General features: G+C 45.4%; 1 protein-coding gene across 1 annotated transcript in view; it reads left to right on the top strand.

Annotated features, from left to right (window-relative positions):
• PTPN9 (protein tyrosine phosphatase non-receptor type 9) overlaps window positions 1–15,241 on the top strand; it is a 232,730-nt gene that overhangs the window by 82,547 nt on the left and 134,942 nt on the right. The window lies entirely within an intron of this gene.

Here is a 15,241-nt window from a genome sequence, read left to right as displayed (position 1 = left end):
GATGAAAGCCACATGCATTTGGAAACATACGTGGCAGAAACATGTTGACCCTAAAAGGAAGTAGGGGTAACTAGAGCCCTGGGACTTCTTAACTTTTCCTTTTATAATCATACCAGCTGGCACCCAGATTAAAATGTTAGGGCTACCAGGCATTTATTTTTAAAGCGTAACCCTATCCCTACTCACTATTGTATTTCTTTTCCAACAAAGTGCTTCTGTGCATCTCACAGGTTGTGGCACACCCCATTCCACAACTGAACAGAAAAGAACTCTATGGTGAAGAATGCCACCAAGGGGTATCCCTTATGGGTGAGAGTTCTTTAAATCAGAAGGACTCTTTTCCCCTTAGTTTGATGGGAGGGTTCCAATCGAGTTGGGTTATATAGTTTGTGTAAAGTTCTGAGTCAGAGGAGGGTTAGCCCATCCTCTACAGCACCTCTTCACTCCCCTTAATTTGGTTACGGATCCATAAAGAAATAGACATTGTTTTTGTGAAGACTATTCAGCCTGGTTGACTATAACATGGCCTAACTCATTTGCAACTTCTGAAGTGTTTCTGGTAACATTTTCAAATGGTCTTCTGGCCTTCTCCATTGAAGTTGTGAAGTCAGGGAAGCAAGACAGTGTTGGAAATAGCCCTTTCTGCAGGGTTTCCCCTACCTTTTTGGCTTCTGACCTCCTGTTTTGATCCTGTGCTGAGCTTCATTTTTGCTGGCTTTAGAACTCTGGGCACTTTGACACTACTGACCAGTGCTAAAGTGCAAGTGCTCTGTGCCTAATTTGGATTGGTAATTGGGTTATCCATAATTGGCATATTTGATTTACTAGTGAATCCCTAGTAAAGTGCTCCAGAGGTGCCCAGGGCTAGTAAATTGATTGTGCCACCCACATGAGTAGCCCTGTAAACATGTCTCAGACCTGACACTGCAGTGTCTGTGTGGGCAGTTTAGATCTGCTAGTTCGACCTGGCAAGTGTACCTACTTGCCAGGCCAAAACCTTCCCCTTTACTACATGTGGGCTCATTGCAGTCCCATGGGCAGGGTGCGGTATATTTAAAAGGTAGGATATGTACTGGGGGATAGAGTTTTTTTTTTTTTTTTTTTTTTTTAGAAGCGGGGTGGGAGTTCGGGTTTATATTTTAGGTTGAGTGAGGGGTCTAGGTAGTTTATTATTTAGGGGCGCAGGTGAGTGGGCAGGGTAGTTTATTTTTTAGGAGCAGGTTGGGGTGTGGGGTAGTTTATTTTTTAGGGGTGGGGAAAGTTTAAGGAAGGGCGGGAGGAGTTGAGGAAGGATCGGGAGAAGACGTGATGAAGTAAGTGGAGCTGGGGCATAGTTTGGAGAAGTATTTTTTAGGGGTGGGGTGGATTTAGTGCATGGGTGGGTGGGGAGTTGGGTTAGTATATTTTTTAGGGGTGGGGGTTGGGTAAGTTTATTTTTTAGGGCTTAGATTGGGTGGGGGGTCTGGGTAGTTTATTTTTTAGAGGCGGTGGGATGGGCGGTGTAATTGATTTTTTAGAGGTGGGGGAAAGTTTAAGGAAGGGTGGGAGAAGTGAGGAGAGGAGGAAGGATCGGGAAAGGACGCAGTGATGTTATTGGGGCTGGGGCAGGCTTAGGGGGGTAGTTTTTAGCCGTGGGGTGGATTTAGGGCTTAGTGTGGGTGGAGGGGGTGGGGTAGTTTATTTGTTAGGGGCGGGAGTGGAGGGGGTCGGGGTAGTTTATTTTTTAGGGCTTAGGGTGGGTGGGGGGCCCTGGGTAGTTTACTTATTAGGGGTGGGGGAAGGTTTTAGGGCTCAGGGCGGGTGGAGGGGGTGTTGGGGTAGTTTATTTTTTTGCGGTGGGGGGAAAGGGGTTGGGGTAGTGTTTTTAGGGCTATTGGGGTAGATTAGTTATTAGGGGGGAGGTTTTAGAGCTCAAGGTGGGTGGCGGTGGAAGGGGTAATTTAGTTTTTAGAGGCATGGGTGGGGTAGTTTGTTTTAGGGCTTAGGGTTGCTGGGGGTTACAGTAGTTTAGTTATTAGGGCTGGGGGAAGGTTTTAGGGCTAAGGCGGTTGGGGGGGTGTCTGGGTAGTTTTCTTATTAGGAGTGGGGTAGGCTTGGACCTCAGGGTGGGTGGAGGCGTTGTGGTACTTTTTTTTTTTTAGGTTAAGGGGAGGGTTGTATGACACAACCACGCATGCCGTTTCTACATATGCCTTTACTAAGCATGCTTTTACAATTAAATTTGTTGTAAAGGCATGCATGGTAAAGACATGCGGGGAAAAGACGCAGTCATGGCTCCAACTGTGTTGTTAAGGCATGAGTGGTTCCTGCTTGCGTGGTTGTGTCATACAACCGTGTTTTACATGTCCTGACAGTGAAATACTGCTGAATTTGTTTTCACTATTGCAAGGTCTATCTCTCCTATAGATTAGATTAACATGAGTAATTTGCCATTGGGAGCAGATAGAGATATGGAGTTTGGGGTGAAGATGGTTTTTAAATTGCAGGTTTGAAAATGTCACTTTTAGAAAGTGGGTATTTTCTTGCATAACGATTCTGTGCCTCTGACTGGCCGTGGTATACACGTCTGGAACAGGATGACAGTTGGGTTGTTTGTGAATTCACTCTAGGCAGTCACACAAAGGGAGCTGAGGTGTGCCCTGCATATCCTGATGGGTCTTACTTGGCTAGAGTGGAGGAAGGAGCTGACACTTGCACCTGAATAGAGCTGTGCCAGTCCTTACACAAAGCAGTCTCCAACCCCCTAAAGTGTGCCTGGGGCCAAAACCGGGAGAGGCAGGGTCTTGTGCACTACATAGATTTTCCTTTGAAGTTTGCCTACTTCAAGGGCAGAAATGAGAATAAGTATTGGGCCTCTGAGACAACTACTTCAGAACACCTCTGGACTGAGGACATTCTGCCAGAGAGAAGAGCTGGATGCTGTAAGAGGAACTGCCACCCAGTCACTCAGCCAGTCTGCTGCTTGTTGCTTCTGCTCTGGGAGTGAAAAGACTGGGCTCTGCTTTCTACATCCTGCTTTCCAAGTTTCTCCAAGGGCTTGAACTGAGCTTGCCTCCTGCTAAGACGTCTGAGGGACATCAAAGACTTCATCTGCCAGTGCCTGGGCTCTTCTGCTGAGAGTCCTGACTTGCCAAGTGGCACCAAATCCAGTCCCTGGGCCCTTGTAAGTGGAAGCAGGTCACCTGAACAAAAATCCACACACACCGGGCTATTGCAGCAGAAAAATCGACACAGTCCTGTACCAGTGGCTAAAAAATGGGCCTAGCGCCTGTCTCACGGCTGTGGATACGGCGCATCTCCTCCTTCAGCGTGGATTAATCTTTGCCGTGCATCTAGATTTTCCACGCATCACTCCTGGGCGTCATTTTCTTTATCAATGCTGCACCGCATTAATAATTTGTTGCATTGTCAAACTGTCAGGAAAAAAATTGACGCATCACCTGTCCAGTGGGAAAACAATATACGAATTGCGTGCTTTTCTGACGCATCACCTCCTTTGCAGCCCTCATCGTATTTGGTTTTGACGCATCCAAGGTACTGTGTGTTATAAGGATACAACCATTCATTTCTCATGAGTAAGACTCTTTTAAACCTTAAAAAGTAATATCTCTACTTGTGTATGTTGGATTTTTGTTGCTTTGGTCTTGTTTAACTCAGGTGTGTGTGTGTGTGTGTGTGTGTGTGTGTTTGTAAAAAATACTTTACACATAGCCTCTGAGATAAGCCTAACTGCTTGAGCCAGGCTACCAATGGGGTGAGCAGGGGTTATCTAAGGTGTGTGACTCCCTTATCCTGACTAGATTGAGGGTCCCTACTTAGACAGGGTGGAAACTGACGGCCAACTAGAGACCCCATTTCTAACAGACAGAGATACTCCTTCCAAATATAGATCCCTTTCCTCACACAGCAACCTTAACACTGCATCATATAATTTAGTAAGCATGTTGTTATGAGCCTTGGAAGATCAGCCTGGGTGCCAGAGCATGATGCTCCCGCTACACAGCAGTGAGGAAGGACAGTTGTGATCCGTAGAATGTCTCAGTAAAAAGATCCTGCACAACTGTCTCCATCCTCCCAGTGTTGGTGGATTCTGTAATTCTCACAATGCGTATGTTGTCTTTATGAGAGCAGGCACTTAGATCCTCATTCTTTGCTCATGTCAGCTTGAGCACTTTCTTCCTTTTGAGGAAATTTTTATTGCATACTCTTGGTCAAAGTCAGAAATGTGTTGTTATGTTGCATATATGCGGTATGCTTAACTAGCCTTTCCTTTACATGAACCATATGCAGGGTATAATTCTCAGATTTATTGTGAGTAGTATTAGTGGCATTTTAAGGTCTAAGGTAAGTTTGAGCGCTTCTGCGTTTGCTGTAATTAGCCACCATACTGGTTTCTGACTAGAAGATACTCACCTTTTAATTTTTTCCTGTTGGCCGTCTGGTGGTGAGAGTGAGTGTAACCTGCCAGCCTTCCCAACATTACTTTTGTGAAGCTCCAGTTGTTAACCTTCTGTCATTTATTGGGGCAAGACTGTCACTGCCTGGCCCGGTAACCAGCCTGACCTTCCCTTGTTTGTACCACCACTAAAGATTCCAATCCCCAAGCACAGGTCACTATAGTAATGAGGTACATGCAATTATAATATATGTAGTCATACTCATCCCTTATGCCATTCAGCCTGACTCCATTTTGTATTTACTGCTTTTTCTTACTCCCCACATGGCCAACCCTGGAACACAGTGGATTAGTGCCATATGTTTTTACAGGGAAACCAGAAGCTGATGGACACCAGTTAGGGCTCTCGCCACCACCTTCCTCTGCTTTTACCCCCATCAGCAGGTAACACTCCTGCACTAATCGGCTGGCCAAGCCCATCTGGCTGTGCTCCAGCGACCGACTCCTCTCCGTAGATAGACTTGGTTCTTTCCACTGCGCCAGGTGAGTCTCCAGCCTGTATATAGCACAGCCATATTAGGCACCAGCTCCAGATATGGGGCTTTCAAATAGACCAGCATCTCGTATATCAAGGGTAGGATGTATCTTTCTTTTTCTTTTTTTTTTTTTTGGTTTGAAATACAAAATAAGCTCCTCATCATATCCAACTGAAGACACAAGCAAATCATTGAAGTAATATTCTTCCACCATTAACGTATTTGGAAAATGTGGAAAGAGCTAGAGCGGGACAATCAGTGTGTGCATTGGACCACAGTTTGTAAGAGGTGAGACAAGTGACTGTTCTAAACACACACAGCAGAGTGTGGTAAAGAATGTTACTTTTTCTATTGTGTGGGGTGATATTTCAGGGTGCTCCTCATCAGTTTATGTACAGAGGCTACTTAAGGAACTACATCTGGTCTAAACATATTAGGAGCATAGAACCTCCTTGTAGCTAGGTGGGATGAGGATCGTGTAGACAGATTTAAGCTTCAAGGAACTGGAAACACAAGAAGTTTAAGAAAAGTAAGCACTTCATCAGTGCCTTTGGTTTATCAAGATGCCTAGTTAAGTTGGCAATGAGTAGCGGCTAGTGGTAAAGAGCTACAGTCCAGGTGTTCTTCAGGGATATCGCAGTCAAATGTTACAGTAGCCGCTAAAATATGGCAGATGGACAGTGATCTCTATAGCGTTAACTCCACAATCAAGAGTGAGTGCAGCTGCAGTGTGTGGAATCGCCTGTTAGTAGTTATGATTGAAACACAAAGAGAAACTGCAGTCCAGATGACGAGACGAGACGAGAGTGATTAATGAGAAGTGGTCACCTAGAGGCTGAAATGAGGTGCAAAAGTCCTGTTGTTGTCTGCACACCTGGATTGGTGCTACAGTTTGAGCTGGTGAGGTGCCATTTTAAGAGCTGCTAACTTCCCCTTTCGGCCAGTTGGCCCTTCTGTCCTGTTGCCATGTCCTCTGAGGATACTAGGGTCAGAGATAGTCCAGAAAACATGGCGGTGCACTTCATTAGAGGCTCCTTGTGAGGAAAGAAATATGTCCGATGCTGTGTGGTGTCCATGGAGCAGTTTAACTGTATAGTCAGTAGTGTTATTGACAGTTGCTCTCCATGTCTTTCTGTAAGAAGATTTATCCTCCAGGGAATGTATCCCGGGGGCATATTGTGAACTGTGGAGCTTTGAGGTACAGACAGGTGAATAGTTGCACCGTGCTAATGTTAGTTTGTTATGACAGGTTGTGTGTCTCTGTACTGGTCTTCAGTGAGTTGAAGGGTGTATGGAACTAGAACAGTAAAGGGAGTAGATTTTTTAATGTGTAATGTCATGTTTATGGTGTGTTGGTTACAGGTATACTGGTAATATGTGCGCTAGTGAGTTTGAGGCTACTACTGAGCGAGTTGATCAAGACTAGAATCACAGGGCCATTTGGACTATGTTATTTGTGAAGTTTCGCTTTTTATGTTGTGCAAAATGTCACCAAGCGTTGTTCAAGCTGCCTTTCCCACCTCAGATTATTAAATGGGTTAAAAGGTCATATAGAAAAAATAATTATAAAACATGATTGTTTTTTATTTTTACCTTCGATGGGTTCTAATTTTTTCTTTTTTCCCGGACATTTTTAGTAATATCTGTGTTTCTTTACTGTTTCCACAGTATTGTTTATTCAATGGTGCCTTCCCTTAATGACCATAGAATACGCACTGCCCTGAGCCTGCTACGGAATAGCAATATCTTTTTGGAACTATTGTTGGCTCTGTGCGTGATGTTGCCTCAGTCTCTCATGGACTAGTCCTTTCCTAGCCAACATAATCTCTGCGCTTACTGCAGTCTCGCCAAGAACCTCACAGCGAGATTGGGCTGTTGGTTGTGAAAAATATCTGAGAATGTCTTACCTTTTGTTACCAACGCACATGAGTTTGCCTTCATACGCAATGTGGTCGCTGACAAATATGTCTTGTATTGGTTTTTGTGGATGTTATGTGACATGGTGTTTGAGAGTTTCCCTATGAGGAAACGTGGTCAATCCCACACTTCACAACATTTATGAAAAACTAGGACTCCTCACTCGTTGGCTTCATGACTTTGTGAATTGAGTTGGGTAGTAGAAACGCTGATTTAGCAACTGATAAGGGACCTTGCACTGCTTTACACTTTAGGGTGCCTTAGGCCTACTCAGCGGGTAAGTCCTACAATATGGACTCTTGTATCCCATGAAACAAGGCAGCTAAAACCCAAATTATATGTCGAAAAACAAGGTCTTGTAGCAAGGCGATGGGAACAGATGGAACTACTTGGGACTTATGTACTTGAAGTACAATACACTGTGTGATAGAAGTTGCAGTCAAATTAGGCTGCTTGGGTACTAAATAGTGGCCACTGGCCAGCAAATCAGGCCCAGATCCTTTCCTTATAGGATAGGTACCCTGGGCAAGAAAACGCTGTGCAGAAGTGCCATTTACCTGTCCCTTTTATTCATTTACGTTATGCAGAACCCCCCCACAAAAGGTGAATTTTCTTCCATGTTTGTTTCAGCAATAGTAGCTCTGTGCCACATCTGTGTAGCTGCACCTGGCAAGTGCCGAAGGGCATGGAAAGCACAGAGGAATACAATCCAGTTAAGTATGTAGATAAAATCCAGAGTCTTAATTGGCACCTTTGTCACTCAGCAGAGGCCACCATGTATGTAAACGCAGAAGATGTTACATCTCATTCAGGGCTTCAGCTGTGGGAGAATGAGGCTATTAACCGGTATATCCCTCTATCCCCATTCCGTATACAATGCTAACTCAGCGTATCCCTCTCCTACTAGGTGCGCTCTCCTGTTTATCGCAAATCAACATCTAAGTACCAAACATTTACTCTCTTAGAAACCCTTTTAACCACTGACTATTCCCCTTAGATGTATAGGTTTCCTTTTCCAACTTTAGAGGGTTCCATGCAATAGATTTTTTACAAATCATCTTTTGCAAAATTAGTTTTCAGAAACACATTTTCAGTAATCGAGTTTTTACTTTGTATTGTATTATTTTTCGTAATTTTCATATTTATGACCTCCCCATATCAGCTTTTTTATTAATTTTACTTTTTGTATTTTATCAGTTACATGTCTGTCTGTCTATCTGTCTATCTATCTATCTATCTATCTATCTATCTATCTATCTATCTATCTATCTATCTATCTATCTATCTATCGCTGTCCTTTTTTAATGTGTTACTATTGCATTTCCCCTATGTGTGTCTGTATATCTACATATATTCATGTTGTTTTTATATGGGAGGGACATACATCTATGCATCTGTGGTGTTTGGCTTTAGTTTGCAGTGTAAGTTTTTATGGGAAAACAATGTTAATGTAAAATATGTTTTCTGGAAAATATGTTCTTGAAAACGATGTTCTCAAACGCTACCCTCTAGCGGGGCCAGTGTCCTTCTTAAGCCTGCACTTTAAAAGAAAAAAAAGAACATACTGATCCCACATATGTTCAGAAAAAGTGTAAGGGCTGTATATCACTCTTTGAAACTCCACGCCGAATCCGCGCCATGCAGTTGCATTCATATGCAGGAAAGGACAGAAGAAGAACTTGTACCACGAAGAATGAGCCTAGAAGTTTTACCTAGAAGTGTTTTTGCTTTGGAAACACTGGTCAGAATAAAAGTTGCAATGCCTTACAAAATAAGTCCAGTCCACAGTAGGTAGGTGTCTTCTCAACAATGAGGTTAAAAAAGTCTCCCCAAACATATGATGCCTTAACTGTTTGTGCACAACATATTTATTAGGGTCTTGAGGTGCTCAGGTAGGGCACGCCTTGAAATCTCGCCAGAGGAAGAGTGAGTTAAAATCGTGTATTCCCCTTGTGTGACCACTTATGTTTTCTAAAGCCAGACCATGGCTGTTTTCGGACCTTGTCCCAAGTTTCTCTTTTGTGGGCAAGTAAAACAAGCAACATCTTTGTAAGAAACTGTAGCAACAGTGGTACCTTTATCGTAGGTAGGGTTACACAGTTGTGAAATAATTCTTTAGTTGGGTGAGGTTAAAGTGCCGAATAACAATGCAAAGGCAGAGGTACTCCCCAAGTTTCAATGCCTTCAGGGTTGGGGCGGTGGGGGGCGATGTGTGTTTGTGGAATCCATATCTGTTCCAAAACAAAATCTTAACCTTTCTTCCAGAAAGTGCAAGTTCTTGTCATAAAAAGCTTTACACCACGAGTTTACTCTCTACAGTGTGATACTCCAGGACCTGTGTATCTTTGGTACTAGGGGCCAGGTGTATAAAAAAAAAAAATCATTTGCAAATGGTGCGAATCGCAAGATTCCACCGTTTGTGAATGCATGATAGCCTTTCATGATGTATGAAAGGCATCACAGTACAATTTTTGGGAATCTCAATTTTTAGCGATTGCAGGAGGCTGGCCTGGCTTGTAGTGGGTACCAAAGGTACTTACACCTTGTGCCAGGTCCAGTTATCCCTTATTAGTAGAATAGAGGTGTTTCTAGCAGCTTAGGCTGATAGAAGGTAGCTATGGCAAAGCAGCTTAGGCTGAACTAGGAGACATGCAAAGCTCCTACTATACCACTTATATCATATGCACAATATCATAAGAAAACACAATACACAGAGTTACTGAAAATAAAGGTACTTTATTTTTTTGACAATATGCCACAAGTATATCAGTGAGTACCCTCAGTAAGAAGGTAAGTAATATACACAAGTTATATGTACACAAACCACAAATAGGTAAGTAAGAGTCAGAAAAGTAATGCAAACAGTGTAGAATTACAATAGGTTACAATAGGCAAGCATAGGTCTAGGGGCAACACAAACCATATACTCCAAAAGTGGAATGCGAATCACGAATGGACCCCAGACCTATGGGAGCTTGTAGAGGGTCACTGGGACTGTAAGAAAACAGTCAGGGTGTCCAAGATACCCCACCTCCAAGATCCTGAAAAGTAGGAGTAAAGTACACCTACTACCCCAAAAGAGCACAATAGTCGTGATAGGGGGATTCTGCAAGAACAACAAACACCAGCAGTGCACTGAAAGCAGATTTCTGGACCTGAGGAACTGCAAAGCAAGGGGACCAAGTCCAATAGTCGCGACAGTGTCCGGGGGGGCAGGAGCCCAGAAAACCCCGGATGAAGGTGCAAGGAAGCTGCCTCCGGATGGAAGAAGCTTGGAATTCTGCATGAACGAAGAGGACTAGGAACTTCTCCTTTGGATGGAAGATGTCCCACGTCGCGATGAAGGTTGCAGAAGTGTTCCCATGCAGAAATACTGCAAACAAGCCTTGCTAGCTGCAAGGGTCACAGTAGAGGTTTTTGGGTGCTGCTGAGGACCAGGAAGGACCAGGATGTCGCCCCTTGGAGGAGGAGACAGAGGGGCCGCTCAGCAACTCAGAGAGCCCTCACAGAAGCAGGCAGCACCCGCAGAAGTACCTGAACAGGCACTTGGAAGATTTGTGAACCGGAGTCCACGCAGAGTTACAAAAGAGGGTCCCACGACGTCGGATGCCATCTCAGCGGGTTGAGCACTGCAGGACGGAGTGCTGGGGACCCAGGCTAGGCTGTGCATGAAGGAAATCCTGGAAGAGTGCACAGAAGCTGGAGCAGCTGCAAATCACGCAGTACACAGGTTTGAAGTCTAGCGTGGAGAGGCAAGGACTTATCTCCACCAAACTTGGACTGAAGGGCCACTGGACTGTGGGAGTCACTAGGGTAGAGTTCCTGTGTTCCAGGGACCACACTCGTCAGGATGAGAGGGGACCCAGAGGACCGGTGATGCAGTCTTTTGGTGCCTGCGTTAGCAGGGGGAAGATTCCGTCGACCCACTGGAGATTTCTTCTGAGCTTCTAGTGCAGGGTGAAGGCAGGCAACCCCCAGAGCATGCACCACCAGGAAACAGTCGAGAAAGCCGGCAGCATGAGGCGCTACAATGTTGCTGGTAGTCGTCTTGCTACTTTGTTGTGAGTTTGCAGGCATCCTGGAGCAGTCAGCGGTCGATCCTTGGTAGAAGTCGAAGAGGGAGATGCAGAGGAACTCTGGTGAGCTCTTGTGTAGGAAGTTGGCTCTGTATGTACTATTTCAAAGTAAGAAATAGCATGCACAGAGTCCAAGGGTTCCCCTTAGAGGTAAGTGTAGGAGGCTGGACTGGCTTGTAGTGAGTAGCTAGGGGTACTTGCACCTTGCACCAGGCCCAGTTATCCCTTATTAGTGTATAGGGTGTCTAGCAACATAGGCTGATAGATAATGGTAGCTTAGCAGAGCAGCTTAGGCTGAACTAGGAGACGAGTGAAGCTCCTACAGTACCACTTAGTGTCATATGCACAATATCATAAGAAAACACAATACACAGTTATACTAAAAATAAAGGTACTTTATTTTTATGACAATATGCCAAAGTATCTCAGAGTGTACCCTCAGTGAGAGGATAGGAAATATACACAAGATATATATACACAATAGCAAAAATATGCAGTACAGTCTTAGAAAACAGTGCAAACAATGTATAGTTACAATAGGATGCAATGGAGACACATAGGGATAGGGGCAACACAAACCATATACTCCAGAAGTGGAATGCGAACCACGAATGGACCCCAAACCTATGTGACCTTGTAGAGGGTCGCTGGGACTATTAGAAAATAGTGAGGGTTAGAAAAATAGCCCACCCCAAGACCCTGAAAAGTGAGTGCAAAGTGCACTAAAGTTCCCCAAAGGACAAAGGAGTCGTAATAGGGGAATAAGGCAGGAAAGACACAAACCAACAATGCAACGACGCTGGATTTCCAATCTGGGGTACCTGTGGAACAAGGGGACCAAGTCCAAAAGTCACAAGCAAGTCGGAGATGGGCAGATGCCCAGGAAATGCCAGCTGCGGGTGCAAAGAAGCTTCGACTGGACTGAAGAAGCTGCAGTTTCTGCAGGAACGCAAAGGGCTAGAGACTTCCCCTTTGGAGGACGGATCCCTCTCGCCTTGTAGAGTCGTGCAGAAGTGTTTTCCCGCCGAAAGAACGCCAACAAGCCTTGCTAGCTGCAAATCGTGCGGTTAGCGTTTTTGGACGCTGCTGTGGCCCAGGAGGTCGCAAATTGGACCAGGAGGTAGAGGGGACGTCGAGCAAGACAAGGAGCCCTCTTAGCAGCAGGTAGCACCCGGAGAAGTGCCAGAAACAGGCACTACGAGGATGCGTGAAACGGTGCTCACCCGAAGTCGCACAAAGGAGTCCCACGTCGCCGGAGACCAACTTAGAAAGTCGTGCAAAGCAGGTTAGAGTGCCGTGGACCCAGGCTTGGCTGTGCACGAAGGATTTCCGCCGGAAGTGCACAGGGGCCGGAGTAGCTGCAAAAGTCGCGGTTCCCAGCAATGCAGTCTAGCGAGGTGAGGCAAGGACTTACCTCCACCAAACTTGGACTGAAGAGTCACTGGACTGTGGGGGTCACTTGGACACAGTTGCTGGATTCGAGGGACCTCGCTCGTCGTGCTGAGAGGAGACCCAAGGGACCGGTAATGCAGCTTTTTGGTGCCTGCGGTTGCAGGGGGAAGATTCCGTCGACCCACGGGAGATTTCTTCGGAGCTTCTAGTGCAGAGAGGAGGCAGACTACCCCCACAGCATGCACCACCAGGAAAACAGTCGAGAAGGCGGCAGGATCAGCGTTACAGAGTTGCAGTAGTCGTCTTTGCTACTAGGTTGCAGTTTTGCAGGCTTCCAGCGCGGTCAGCAGTCGATTCCTTGGCAGAAGGTGAAGAGAGAGATGCAGAGGAACTCGGATGAGCTCTTGCATTCGTTATCTAAGGAATCCCAAGAGACAGAGACCCTAAATAGCCAGAAAAGAGGGTTTGGCTACCTAGGAGAGAGGATAGGCTAGCAACACCTGAAGGAGCCTATCACAAGGAGTCTCTGACGTCACCTGGTGGCACTGGCCACTCAGAGCAGTCCAGTGTGCCAGCAGCACCTCTGTTTCCAAGATGGCAGAGGTCTGGGACACACTGGAGGAGCTCTGGGCACCTACCCTGGGAGGTACTGGTCAGGGGAGTGGTCACTCCCCTTTCCTTTGTCCAGTTTCGCGCCAGAGCAGGGCTGGGGGATCCCTGAACCGGTGTAGACTGGCTTATGCAGTCTATGCTGTGCCTATCAAAGCATTTCCAGAGGCTGGGGGAGGCTACTCCTCCGCAGCCCTTCACACCTATTTCCAAAGGGAGAGGGTGTAACACCCTCTCTCAGAGGAAGTCCTTTGTTCTGCCCTCCTGGGCCAGGGCTGCCTGGACCCCAGGAGGGCAGAAACCTGTCTGAGGGGTTGGCAGCAGCAGCAGCTGCAGTGGAAACCCCGGAAAGGCAGTTTGGCAGTACCTGGGTTCTGTGCTAGAGACCTGGGGGATCATGGAATTATCTCCCCAATACCAGAATGGTATTAATGGTATTGGGGTGACAATTCCATGATCTTAGACATGTTACATGGCCATGTTCGGAGTTACCATTGTGACGCTATACATAGTAGTGACCTATGTATAGTGCATGTGTGTAATGGTGTCCCCGCACTCACAAAGTCCGGAGAATTCGCCCTGAACGATGTGGGGGCACCTTGGCTAGTGCCAGGGTGCCCACACACTAAGTAACTTGGCACCCAACCTTCACCAGATGAAGGTTAGACATATAGGTGACTTATAAGTTACTTATGTGCAGTGAAAATGGCTGTGAAATAATGTGGACGTTATTTCACGCAGGCTGCAGTGGCAGGCCTTTGTAAGAATTGTCTGAGCTCCCTATGGGTGGCAAAAGAAATGCTGCAGCCCATAGGGATCTCCTGGAACCCAATACCCTGGGTACCTCAGTACCATATACAAGGGAATTATATGGGTGTACCAGTGTGCCAATGAGAATTGGTAAATTTTGTCACTAGCCTGCAGTGACAAATTTAGAAAGCAGAGAGAGCATAACCACTGAGGTTCTGGTTAGCAGAGCCTCAGTGATACAGTTAGGCACCACACAGGGAACACATACAGGGCACATACTATGAGCACTGGGGTCCTGCCTGGCAGGATCCCAGTGACACAAGGGCTAAAGCAACATACATACAGTGAAATATGGGGGTAACATGCCAGGCAAGATGGTACTTTCCTACAGCGATTCACTAAAATTGCAACTCTGAATAGGGAATCGCAATTTGCGATTCCCTAAATAGGAAATCGCAAATAGGGAATTCCTATTTGTGATTTCCTATGCACATGTCTTAAGCATTTCCTAAATGCAAACTGGGCATTTAGGAAATGCAATTACCACCAACTCCAAGTTGGTGGTAACCATGTGCACTTTTAAACAATGCATTAAAAATGCATTTTTTAAAGTGCCATGTAGCGCACACATGCCCCTAGGGCATATGTGTGCTTTACATGTGCACAATTTTTTTTGGGGGGGTGCATCTAAGGGGGCATTGGGTCCTCAGCACTCTTGTTTTTGCATTACCCAATTTGCGAATTCCTAGTTCGCAAATTAGGAAATGCACTGAATGGAGTCTCATTCCCTTATAGCGATTGCAAATTTTTAAAAAACGCTATTAGGGAATCAATATTTTGTTACATTCCATTTTGCATTACCTAAATAGCGATTTCTTAAAATTTGCTATTTAGGTAATGCAAAATGGAACTTTGATACATCTGGCCCTAGGAGTGGTATAAAACGTCCTCCTAATAGGTACATCAGACCTGTCACTTGGCCAATGTCCTGATGGAACACGTTATTGCTTCAGTTGGTCTCCCAGCGATTTCTGCCTGGATCACAGGATGAAAATAAAGATGTGCAATAACCGAGTAGAAGGAACGCTGCACAAAGAGCTGGAAAAAATGTTATTCTGAGTAATGAGAAAACAAACGCAACATCACATTTTTAAGAGAAATATCTTTATTTGCTTGTTCAGCAGTACAGATATTTCTAAACGATGTGTAAATAAATTGAACAAAAATAGTCTGGGTAGGATGTCAAGACATTGATAGAAAAAGTTTGCTTTAACGCTGGAGCAGACTGGGAGGCTCCAGGAAGTCAGTATGTGTGAGCCAGCCTTTAATGAGAATTGCTTCTGGTGACCCTGGATGTAAAACTGCCCATACAATTGTGTGAGTCTGGAACGATATTAAGAAGGCAAGCCATTCTGCTACAGACTACTCAAGCCCTCACTCTCGTACATCTCCCATTGATTTGACCATTGAAGAACCAAGCCAGGCCATTGCAGACTGTGGTCAACATTTAAAGGTGCATGTTAAGTAGTTTGCAGTGAAAGAAAATGAATAGTTCTTAACTTGAT

Source organism: Pleurodeles waltl, chromosome 3_1, assembly GCF_031143425.1.
Source record: "Pleurodeles waltl isolate 20211129_DDA chromosome 3_1, aPleWal1.hap1.20221129, whole genome shotgun sequence".
Taxonomy (NCBI): domain Eukaryota; kingdom Metazoa; phylum Chordata; class Amphibia; order Caudata; family Salamandridae; genus Pleurodeles; species Pleurodeles waltl.
Note: the sequence above shows the minus strand (reverse complement) of the source record. Positions and strands in the feature narration are given on the sequence as shown.